The sequence below is a fragment of the Thamnophis sirtalis genome, unplaced genomic scaffold (genome assembly GCF_051295495.1).
Source record: "Thamnophis sirtalis isolate CommonGarterSnake01/CBP01778 unplaced genomic scaffold, rThaSir2_p1.2 scaffold_6, whole genome shotgun sequence".
Taxonomy (NCBI): domain Eukaryota; kingdom Metazoa; phylum Chordata; class Lepidosauria; order Squamata; family Natricidae; genus Thamnophis; species Thamnophis sirtalis.
Window position 1 is genome coordinate 40,649,846 of NW_028261386.1, and position 13,251 is coordinate 40,663,096.

Here is a 13,251-nt window from a genome sequence, read left to right on the forward strand (position 1 = left end):
ATGTTCCATAAGGCACTGTGTGGCTCTATTCCTAAATTGAAGCATCTGAGATAGCTCTCTTAAGCTATCTTACAGCACAGTGCAAATCTTCGCAAAGGGGAAGTTGTACAGATGAAGTTAAGAATCCTTTCTGGATTCTTAACTACGTTCTGTGTAAATTGCAGAACACTAGCAGCAGATCTCAATATCCTTCAGCTTCCATGTTTTTTTTAACAATAGTCTGTATTCCCAAAGAGAAGGATTGTCCATTCACCCACCCACTCTTCCAGGCTCCAGATTTTCAGTGAATTTCCTTTGCCATGGAGTAACATTTAATTCTATTTTTTTCCTTTTCATGACAAGTAGTCCTCATTTAGTGGTCACAACTGAGCTTGGCAACTTGATCATGAAGCAGTAACTAAGTGTAACTATATACTATGCTTGTGATTTTACTTCAGATTTCCTTTGCTTTACAAACCTACAAAGGTCATAAACATGAGGATTGGTTGCTAATTTACTTTTTTTTAATCACCACTGAATGATCCCTAAATGAGGCAGTCACTAAATGAGGCTTCCTGTAGTTCAAGTAAAGCTGTAAACCAGATTTGGGTAACCTTTCCCGCTGGTCTGATCAGTTTCTTGATTATGTTCTAGAACAGGGGTCTCCAACCTTAGCAACTTTAAGACTTGTAGACTTCAACTCCCAGAGTTCCTCAGACAGGAGGCCCCTGTTCTTGAAGTAGGGAAATAGGGGCCCTTTTACCAACCTATTTGTTTGCTACAAGGAGCAGAAGCCTCTACACACCAACAGCTCCATTGTCAGCACATACAGTTTTTTCACCTCCAAATATTTTTTTTTTTAATTCACCTGGTCTTTTTTAAACAACTAATTTTTTCAAACAAGCCAATTCTGAAATCTCACTATAATTAATAGAGGTTTTAATTTTTAAAAAAATGTTTTTAATTTCCTGTATTTTAATATGATATATAACCAGCTTGGGAAGCACATGTTAATAATTGGTCATGTAAATATAGCAAAAAAAATATGGGGAAAAAAATCTCAGGGTGCCTTTCCATTCTGTCCTCCAGGTGTAACCCCCATTCAATACCCAGGTATAAAAATAAATGTGGCTCATGCAGGCAGACACCTCCACATGAAAACAAATATTCTGGCTGTTCGGAATCAGGGTCCTCCCCATTTCCTTCTGCTCCTTCCCAGCCCAGAGCAGCATTCCTTCCACTGTTCAGTTCACTGAAGTACCCAGCCCTGATCCTGTCACCCAGTTTTTAGCCAGTGGCTAATGATGTGTCATGCACATGGTGCTCCTAAGAGCAGAAACAGATGCCGCTCATTTGTATTTCATGTGAAGGCCATGTTAGGAGGCCTGGCCAGCCCTGATGGAGCTTCCGAGTGCTGCGGTCTGTGAAGGCTTGGCATGCCCTACATTCGCCAGCAGACTCTTGCATTCTCCACCACAATAGCCTCAATTGTTTGGGACAAACAGCTGCTCCCCCATCCCCATATGAGATGACAGCCAGTGTGACAACTGCTAAACCCTTGCAAATTATCTGTTTGAGTTAGGCTGCTCTGCCTTCCCTGGATCCATATTAGCATCATGTTTAATTGTCAAGATGATCATGAGGATGAAAGCATTGTCTCGTTCAATGTCGCAGCCCTTTCCACGTGCATAGCATAGATTAACATCAGACCAACAATCAAGAAGTAAATAATACCCCAATCAAGGAACTACCAAACAAGCTAATAATAAAGAGCCGAACCAAAGAACCTCCAAAACCACACCCACCAACACTGACAGGACAAGCCCCATTCCTTACTAGCATTGAAGAGGTTACCTAGTTAGGGTAATGAAATGTCTTCAAGCTCAAAGAGCACCAAGGACCCCACATGTCAATCCTGAGCTACACATAGTGCCCTTCATCAATTAACCTATCAGACAAAGTCTTCACATCTTAGTCATCCATGAATTCCTAATGGCTAGCTTTAGGTTGAGCTCTACTTTCAACATTGGTTCACTGGCGAGTAAGTAAGTTATATCAGAAGTCTGCCAATTTTTGCAAGCTTCTGGGAGGAAAGGTAGGTTAATAACAGTTCTTGTGCTACAAAAACATCTCATGTGTCAAACACTATGTCTTTTTTTAATGGCTTCAGCAGAAGGATCATAAGCATTCCATAAGCAATTCAAAGCATTTCTCTCATTTGCTATGGTTATTCAGTTAAATACTCCAAGGAAGGAGTAGTTCTTTGTACGTTGGCTGGCAAAGGCTTTTCAGGGGAAGCTGCCTTATAAACAAAGATCCTTTTCAGTAGCAGGCTGCCCATAATTTTGAAAAAGTCTTGAAGATATAAGATCCAGTTGAGGGCAACACCCCCAACCTTGCAAATTTTATAGGGACAATAAACAAACATGTATAATTATAAGCCATGTGACAATGGTAGCAAATGCGGGTGGCACCCAAGGTATATCTTCTAAGGACAAAGCAGAAGATGAGCTAAAATTTACACTGAGCCACTAGCACATATGTATACACATATCTAGATAATTTAGGACTTGTATACATTTCAATCTCACCGAATATGTATTTCAGTCCTATGTACTGAAGTGCTTTGGATATTTCTTGAGTGGTCAGACAAATCCTGCCAATCAGTAATGAAATCTCCCTTGAGATGTGGAAATCAAGAATTACAAGGCAACCTTGTGGATAACTCAACAACAGTAAGCTCACAAATTTTTGGAGTTCATGTAAAACAAGACACTAGAGGCTGGATTTGGAAAAATTTAGCAGGCCAGCTGCCATTTGCCTGGTAGGCTTGGCATAAAAGGCAGTTGTAGAAGAGTCAGTCTATCCATCCTCATATACACAGTACACAATTGTTCTCTCTCTGTCTCTCTCTCTCTCTGTCTCTCTCTCTCTCTCTCTCTCTCTCCCTCCCTCCCTCCCTCCCTCTCTGTCTCTCTCTCTCAGAAATTTCTGATAAATGTTAATGATATCAGAGAGGGCTTAGATGTTGGGATCCACATTATTCTGCCAAATGTCACTTTCTCTACTCTGCTGTAACACAACAAATACTATTGCAATATTGTACTGGAATCATAGTAGTAACTTGGGCCCTTTCTACCCTTCTTAGTTGAGTGACACCATAATGCTTTGCATAACTCCAATGTTCCTCCATGATTACAAGACACAGGCCTACTTTCACACAGCCTAAGATTTAAACAACCCTTAAACTGTGAGTTCATGATCCAGAATACAAGTAATTTCCCCCTGCAGTGGCTAAGGTACCAGGGTCGAAACCTGGAGACTGAGTTCTAATCCCACTGTAGGCACAAAGCCTGCCATGTGACCTTTGGCCCAGTCACTTTCTCTCAGCCCCAGGAACCAAGCAATGGAAAATCACTTCTGAAATCTTGACAAGAAAACTGCATACACTAATCCAGGCAGTTTTCAGGAGTCAATACTGAGCAGCAGGCATACACATACACACAAATGAGATAGTAGCTTTTAAGGAGCATAGTACCGTATCTATAGTGTTTTATGATCTGCTGAAAAGATAACAAGAGGAGTGTGTAAAGACTTCACCATACTAGCTGCAGACCAAACTCAGCTGTTACCTATTTCTTCCCCATGGTTTGTCCTTTCAACTAACACATTGTCTCCTGGGTTTGTTTCATGCCCACCACCTCCCACCCACTCCCAAAAGAGAACAGAGATGATTTTCAGGGAGAAGGATACGTATTTTTGCAGTTCTATATATTCCCATAAATTTGCAATGACATCAGGGAAGACCTAGTAGTCCCATTCTTATTCATGCATCCTGAAAATAATGAGCAATGTCATTATTTCCACCTACTCCTTTGTGGACAATCTATACATTCAAGATACCATTCAATGGAGAGAAGCTAAATACATGGACTGAAAAGTCATGCATTAAATTTAAAATAAATTTAAATTTTAAATTCTTTGTTTAGTTGTTGACTTTGCCAAGTTGCCATTACTGCAGTTTCCAATGGGACACTTGTGCTTAGTCTGCCACAACAAAATCAGCAAAGCACCTTGTAGCATTTTTTTAAAGTTTAAAAAAGGTATGGTGATATTCTTTTTTTAAAGGATACTTTAAGTTACATGGACATATGTAATTGTCATTGAGCATTGGCTTGAGGATTTCTAGCAAGGAAGAGCTTGGGATCCACTGTTGAATGACACTTACCATCAAGAAACTTTCACTTGAAAATCTCTCCTTCAGTAACAAAACCCCTGTTCAGTCTAATATAATTCTGGTATCTAGAAGTGCCAAGAATGAAATTTGCCTTCTGTTGTATGTGATATTGCTCTCTGGTGAAATCTAAATTCTACAATATAATATCTTGAATATAATATTGGCATGCTCTGTTCTTTGGCATCATTTGTAACACTTATAGCAATTTCCCTTTCTTTTAGGAAAGGAACATAACATACAAGGTCAGTTGAATTGTTGCTAAATAAATGCACATCACTGTGTTACCAGCATTTGACTGGCACTTCTCCTGGGGGAGCAAATTCACTTCTGGTTCTTGATCTGTAACTTTCCAAGGTCACATTATTATTACATGTGCGAATCCTTTGGGGTGATGTGTTCACCTAAGCAGCACATGTTGAAGAAAAGCACTTGTAAGATCATACCGTGTCCTGCTCTTTTCCTCCTCTCCACTCAAAAGGATAAATTGTCCCCACTCACTGCATTTTGTCTGCCAGTTTTGATCAAACACATCGAAAGGAGATGCCTAGCTAAACTGCCGTAGCATGAGTAATTTGAATCAAGTGGAGGTTTGAGTTAAAGTTTCCCTGTATTATTTGTTTCTGAATTTATTTTAAATCCTCAGGGCTTGTCATTAGGTAGTTGGATGCCTTAACCTGCTCTGAATGATAATTGGAACTGAAAACAATTCATCCTTTATATAATAGTGCTTTTCTGTCCCATGGCCTATTATGGTCACCAATTGACATTCAAGGCTGAGAAACCAGCCCAGACTATTTAACCTGCTGCCTCCTAGATAGGATGGTTTACAATTCTCATCTCTCACACCTAGCTTTTGGTTGTATAGTTATAGTTATGTGTAGCAATAGAGGTCCCCATGATTGGAGAGGAGTCAGAATGGGGAAATTAATATATCTTCAACCATTTCATACAGTTTCTTACATGATGCATCCCTGCTTTTCTTTCCATTATAATTCAACCCACTGGGGTAGAACAGGAAGATATGTTGTTGTGGTCATATTGGATGAATCCCTTCAGCACTTTTTCCATTGTACTTTCTGAGTGTTTATGTGGAGTACAGCTAGATCAGGTTGCAGTCTTGTATTTAAAATGCAAAAAAATTCTCTTTATCGGCTATAAGCATCAATCTCCGGAAACCCTTCTGTAGATGTTTTTATTTTATTTTCCACTCTTACTTTGTTGCATAATGCTACTCCCATCATTCAGACTGAATTATACTAGTCTCCCCTAACCTGATACCCTCCTATTGATTGGCAATGAGAGTTCTTAGACAATGTGCTTGATTGAGAGATTGTGGTAGATGGGATAGAAATAGCAATACCAATAGAACTTAGATGTACTGTATATACCGCTTCATAGTGCTTTTACAGCCCTCTCTAAGCTGTTTACAGAATCAGCATATTGCCCCCCAAAATCTGGGTCCCCCTTTTACCAACCTTGGAAAGATGGAAGGCCAATACTGCATTCTAACCAGTGCCCCATCACCAAATGAGTTTATGCTGCATTTTGGAGTAGTTGCATTTTATATGTATATTGAATATGTGTATTGAACCATGAAGTCTAATACAGTCTTGTCCAGTTTTTCTGGGAAGTGATGCTGACTGATGGAAATGGGAATTCAATCCAATATATCTAGAGGGAGTTAGGAAAGGCCAATCCAGCAGCTGAGCTGCTTTAACCATTTAGGGAGTTGCATTACTGGAAAAGAAATGCTGGGAATGGGCTCAACGTAAGTCAAAATTCAAAATTAGCCCACATCCAGAAAAAGGGAAGATATATGTGACTATAACCCAGGAGGTCCTCTTTCACACCCCTCCTTGGTCTGCATGCAAGCCAGGTTCATGTATTGATACAGGTTGATTCAGATGGCTAAGAGTTCACATATGCTTTTAAAAAGTTATTGGGGGAAGTCTTTTATGGAGAAGAATATTCCTTCTGGAAGAATGTCCCAGCCATGTTAAAAACCTTAACAGTGGCCCATCACCAAGGGCAAGTACCTACTTTGGTAGGTTGCTGTCTCACACTTTTCTCTCCTATGAGGAGAAGTACTGTATTCTATGTAGAGTATAATTGTTACTTCTAAATATAACAAGAAGGCAACTGAATGTTAATAAGCACAACCAAAGTATGTTCAAGCTATCATAAAATTATGACAATTTTGGTGGAAGGGTCTCCAGGGGATATAGGGCTTGTGGGTTGCCTTCCTTTGCTTCTTGCTATCTGAAAACTTTTTTTAAAAAAATGCTGTGATCCAACTCTGTCGACTTGCAATATATTAATAGCCACCACACTGAAGGTTGTAAATAACCTAACACAAAATCATTAACATGTAAGATTGACTTTAGTGCATTATTTATAACATATTTCTGCAGAATAAATATAAGGTAAAGAAAACCCATAAAAATCAAGCCAGAATTGGAACTGAGCTGAGGTAACTAGCCACACCATCCAAGTCCCTTACACCCTTGGCCTTTCATTTTGGCTGTATTTACTGCAGATTAAAGGTTTTAAAAATCCCATTTTGATTTCATATCATAATATCTGACATGGAATTCCTTACGTTTGCATAGATATAATTCATGCTATTTACATATCACATTCCAAAAGAGTCAAAACACGCTCTCTGAAGGAAAGCCACAATTAAATAATGACATTTTAATAGAGTCCCCAGAGAGTTGCACTGAAATTGTCAATAGAACTTTGTAATGAACTTAATTAAATTTTCTTGCTTTCTAAAAAGTGAGTATTAGTAATAGTTCCTAAGGAAAAAGAGTGCAAAAACATTGGCAATGGTTCTGCAAACAATTCTATAAAAATCTTTGAAAGCACTGCAGAATTATGTTCCTTCCTTCAGTTGAGTTGAATTAACTGGTGACTACATGGATAACCTAGCAAATAGATGTAGTCAGAAATTGTAGCAACGGGTTCTCTGTCCGGTTGCTGGGTGGGTGTGGCCATGCTGGGTGTGGCCTAGTTGGCCTCCTGCACCACAGCGGGGAGGGGCCCATTTTCACCCTCCTGGGGCTCCATAGGCCTTCTTTGAGCCTCCAGGAGGGCAAAAATGGCCTCCCTGGGCTCCAGAGGCCCTCCGGAGGCTGGAAGTGGACCCGTTTCCAGCCTTCTGGAACTTCTGCGATGCCCGTTTTTTGCAGAGCCTCCATGTGGGCCCTGCACTTACTTGGCATCCAAAATGGGCCACGTAGAGACTCCTGGGAGAGGAGGGGTGGGAGGGGTAGGCAGGGCCAGCCAGGGATGGGATTTTCAAGTTCGCTAAACTGGGCAGATCCTTAGCTAGAGGATTTCCTGAACCCATGTGAACCTGCAGCAGCCCACTCCTGGTAGTCCTCTGGTTATTATGACAATTGATAGCTGGATTGCCATTGCACATGACTGCTTGGTGACATCAATCTCAAGAATCCCCATATTGTTGTCACTCCAGGACTGTGTGGGTCATTAAGTGGGAAAAGGCAGGAGTCCCAGATAAGGTACATGAGGAATGAAGTGCTACAAGCAGATACTTTTGAAAACACAGGTGGGATCTTGTATTCTGCAATGGGGTTCCTTGGATTTAAAAAGTATTGGAAGCAACTTACACGAATCGACTTGTCATTTTCCCTTCCAGCTTCCTCACTGACTTTCTTGGTAGGAAACCAGCAAGGAAGGCTGCAATGGGTGATCTTGTGAATCACGAGCACAGGATTGCAAGGACATTGTAATATGTGCAATTCCATGGATTGGTTGCAAATCTCCTTGCTCAGCACCATAATAATTTTGAACAGTGGCTGAATAAGTTGAGGACTATCATTGTATTCTTGGCAACAATGCTGAACTTGCTTGTCACTGTCTTATTCAGGGTTATTTTTCAACTCCCCAATTCAGTCTATATCCTTGACAGCAAATATTGAATTCTGGGAACCTACCATTTTGTTTTAGAAATGGCTCTTCAAGGCTTTACCAAGCAGCATGGTTCCACCCCCTATGGAGTAAAGCCACCTCACTCTGCTTCTAAGTTCCACTCAGATTTTTCCCACAAAGCTGACAACACAAAAGGCTAAGAAGAACCTTTCCCTTGTAGATCTTCACCCCTGGGCAGCTTTGACAAATGATGGAGATTGTCAACAATGTGTGCATTGACAGTGAGCAGCTGGAGCCCTCCAGGCTCAGTTGGAAAGATTGGCTTCAACCTCTAGCAGAGCTATCCCACCTCCAGACTGTTTGTCCAAAGCTTTAGAGAGTGCTGCAGAGAATGTCCTGCTCACCTCTTCCTTTAGCAAGCACTTTGCCTCCACAGACTGACAAAAGATTTCCAGGCTGAAGCCATCTAGCCCAGAAGTCCTTTGGCTGGTGCGGCACTTGAAGCAAATTCAGCCAATTCCCTCATGGAAGAGAAATCGCTGTATAAATGATTTCAGAGAAATATGGTAGTTCAAATATATTTTATGAGTCTATTAGAGTATCTTGACACTCACTTAAGTGTGAAATGGCCAAGAAGCATATGCGAGAATCTCCTGTATTTCAGGTGTACAATTACCTCTTATTGCTCTGCAGCTTTTCTGGTTTTCCACCTTACTAAATACCAAGAGAAGAAATCAAAGGAATAAGAAAGTATTTGGGCCACATAGACTCCTCATACGATGGACTCTGTCCTGCAAGCTTATTTCTCATTTCAAGCTTCTGGGGAAAGTAAGTAGATTCAAAGGTCTTCAATCAAACGCTTTGAGAGTTTGGGTCACTGCTCCTAACACAACATATTTCAGTTTGGCAGCATCCTTGAGATATCAACAGTGTCAAAATGACATGCATATCTGCATGACTGAAGCCCTTCCCCTTCCCATGTGAATGTGATGCATGAGACACATGTTCAAATGTCATGCATGTGGACAGGCTTCAATCATTGGTCGTGCCTGTCATTTTAACACTGTTGATTCACCCACCAGATGCCCTATTTTAGTTGCAGACAAATTTAGGTATGAACCTATGTCATGCAGATAAAATTATACAGAGAGAAAGAATAATAAACCAGCAGAAACACACAGAGATGCATCAGAGTATTCAAATAAAGAAGGCCAAGGAAGAAGAGCTAAGGTGAGAACTGTAATCAAGCTCCAAGATACCATCTGTTTCAAATCTGGAACCTTATTCCTAACTTAATCTGTAATATTACTATGTGACTTTGACTTAAAATATTTAGCAGCAAAAGGAAGACTACAAATCACACTAAACCAGACTTGACAAATCCTTCTCCAATACAAAACACCATTTTGAAATAATGTTTCCATTAGGATATAAAGATTGGAAGTGTGATCTCTTCCCCTGACAGACCTTTTTAAAAAAAAAATTCAAGTTCTCCTAGCACTTCATTGAGTTTCATTTTTGCAGGGAAAGTTGAATCTGGTGCATTTTCAAATATTCAAAGATTTTCAATACTTGGTTTGATTTAGCCCTCCAAAACATCCTTAGCAAACAAAAAAACTCAGCAGCCCCAGAAGGAAAAAAAAACCAGGAATCTCCTACAACATACAAGGTAAGGACTATAATAACCGCTATATGAGACAGGCAGAAAACTGACAGAATACACCCATGAGCACCAACTAGCAGAAGACATGATGAAAACTCTTTCATTTCACAACACATGGAAAACTCAACCATAGTTTCAACTGGGAAACTGAGAATGTTCTAGATCAAGCCAAGTTCAAAAAATGCCGGAGAATTTCTAGAGGCATTCAGACAAATTGGCCATTAAGAAACACAGAGAGACAAACAATATCTACATATCACTCAACAGGCAATCAAAGAGCCTCAATGGAAACAAAAAGACAAAAACACCTTCTCACCAGCAATCAACACCCATATGAACACCAACATTAACACTAAAACAACAATCAAGGTACTAATTATGACCTTTAAAGCGCTCCATGGCTTAGGCCCAGGATACCTGCGAGACCACCTACTGCCACCGGTAGCCTCCCACCGTCCAGTGCGATCCCACAGAGTTGGCCTCCTCAGGGTGCCGTCGGCCAGACAGTGTCGACTAGTGACCCCCAGGGGGAGAGCCTTCTCTGTGGGAGCGCCTTCCCTCTGGAATGAACTGACCCTGGAGCTTCGAATAATCCCCGACCTCCGACACACCCTAAAAAGTTGGCTTTTCCAGCAAGCCAGCCTGGCCTGAACAAAACAAAATAAATTATTGATTATTGTTAATTTATTTTTTAAAATGTTATTGTTAATTCTAATTGGGTTTGTTTGGGATATTCTATTTAATTTCTTTTTAACTTTTGTATTATGTGTTTCTTTTAATGTTGTACGCCACCCTGAGTCTTGGGAGAAGGGCGGCATATAAATCCAATAAATCCAATCCAATCAAGAAATAAACAATATCTTAATCAGACACGCACTAATGGTAACACAACCACCAAGAACACTTCATCAACAGGGCAAACCACTGGTATAGAAAAATAAGAGCAAACCCATTCTAGCACTGATTATGTTACCCATTTTGTTAATGAAACATTTGCAAGAAAGCCACCAAGCTCTCAGAGGATCCCACAGTTCAACCTTGAGCTACAAATATTCTCTTCTATTGGGACTGGGATGCCTTCCCACTTAGGATGTCTTTCCATTTAGGATGCCTCCATTCCAGTTGTGTATTGCTCTGGATTTGGTACTCGATTTGTTAATCCATTGATAATTTGGTGAGGAAAATGCTGTCATAGATCTGATATTGCAGAGGATGTCAAAATTAGACATTCATTTATTCTTAATCTTTACTAAATAAAATATAAACAAGAAACTACCACTAATAATAATACAGCCAGCATAAAAGACTAATAAAAATGCAATTTTAGTTGCACACCTGGTTGAGACAGCTGTCAGTATGTGCAGTTACTATGATTGTTCATATCCCTTCACATCAAAATCAAGAATATTATAAAGATTCTTCAACAGTTAAACCTGCTTTGACCCATTTTGTAACTGTGGAAGGAATGTCTTTTAGTGAATCAAAACCAGTTCTTAAGAAAGAACTGTGTATACTCCTGTCTTGCCCAGAACTCATCTACGTGCAAAGCAGAATATTTTGGGTGCTTTAAGAAAATACATCTCATCCAACCAATATTGGCCCTACAAAAAAAATTGCTTGTTTTCTGACAACAGAACAATCATTACCATAAATATTATTTTCTCTCAGTTTTATGCCCTGAACTATACATATTGAGAGGTGTCTGTTCTGACCCCCTCCTCCGTCCAGGAACGAAAGCCGAAACCAACGTAAATGGGAATGTTTCTTTTAATCAGTTCAGACTCTCGTTGGCTGCAAGCCACATAAACAATGAGATAAGCACTCTGGCAGCAAGTCCTACAAAACCTGGCAGCAATGCAAACAAACTCTGGCAGCAATCCAGCCTGCCAGGTTTGTTTCTTGTTAATCCTTAACGTTGACTTCTGCAAAAAGGCGTGGCACAAGCAGTCTCTTTTATAATCAGGACAGGATCTTAACGAGCCAAGGTGGCGCAGTGGTTAAATGCAGCACTGCAGGCTACTGCTAGATCAGCAGTTCAGCGGTTCAAATCTCACCGGCTCAGGGTTGACTCAGCCTTCCATCCTTCCGAGGTGGGTAAAATGAGGACCCAGATTGTTGGGGGCAATATGCTGACTCTCTGTAAACCGCTTAGAGAGGGCTGAAAGCCCTATGAAGCGGTATATAAGTCTACTGCTATATATAATAAGCAACAGCTGAGCATAATCACCTCCGGTAATTATGCAGTTGTTCTTGCCGCCGAGTAGCCCTTTGACGGCGTGCATCCCAGAACAACTCACGTGTTTTCTGGATCACTCACTCTTGTCTCCTCCCCACTGATCCAAGGCTCCAGCATCACCTTGTGGCCAACCAGTCTCTCCTCACCCTGCTCGGAGTCCGAACCCTGTCCAGGGTCCTCCACCTCCTCCAGGGCCGACTCATAAGACCCCTCACTGTTGGAGTCTGATGACAGCTCCAACAGCTCCTGCCGTGCCACAACAGGTGTCTATCTGGATCATTTGGACTTTTGATTTGACTCTCAGTTCTCCTGCTATTACCTTGCCTGATAAATAAAAGTCATCCTCAAACAATGTTGTTCTTGCCATTATTTTCTTTAATGCATATTTGAGAATCAAAAGTTGCTATTCTCTTCAGTTAGAAGTGCCTGCCAGTAATTCAATTTAGCTGTCAACACCTCAGTTGAAGAACATCAATAGAATGGAGCCAGACTAATTGTCACATATACATTTGCATGCTTGTAGAATACTCATTGTAAACAACCCTTGTCTTGTTTAATCATGTTCCCTTAGCAAAATGCTGAAGTCAGTTAGCTTTTGTTCCACTGTCATAATATTCTTCTCAGAAAAGACTACTTGGTCTCCATATGACCATGATGGAAACAGAACTCAGCCCCATGTATAGTATTAGTGTGCACAATTTTAAAAAAAAACTTTCATCATTATTTGAAAACTAGATTTGGGAAAACCTGATCATCATTCACAGAATAAACAATTTGCCCACATCATTAATGTAGTGTACTTGGAGGAAAAAAATATAACCTAAAAGGCATTTGTGTTGTAGATATTTAAAGACACAGATACAAATCTTTGTACTGTTTTATTTCATTTGTTAATAGTATTTACATTTATAATCTGTTTTCCCCTCAAAGAGTTTAAGACGGCATAGTTGTTGTCTCCTTAAGATAGGAATGCTAAGCTGATAGCCAACCAAAGACATAACTCTACATTCTGAAGCTCCAAGACTTTCAAAATCAAATGCAATTGCTCGAGTAGCTCATCAGTTAAATGACAGCAAAGATAATCTATATATATGACACAGGAATGATAGGGACCAGTGAAAACAAGTTGTAAAGATTTGTATATATATAAAACATCACAGAAAATTGGAATACACATTTCACACAACACAACAAGGATTGCACTTGGCCATTGAATACTATGCCAAAAGCCAAATTGGAAAA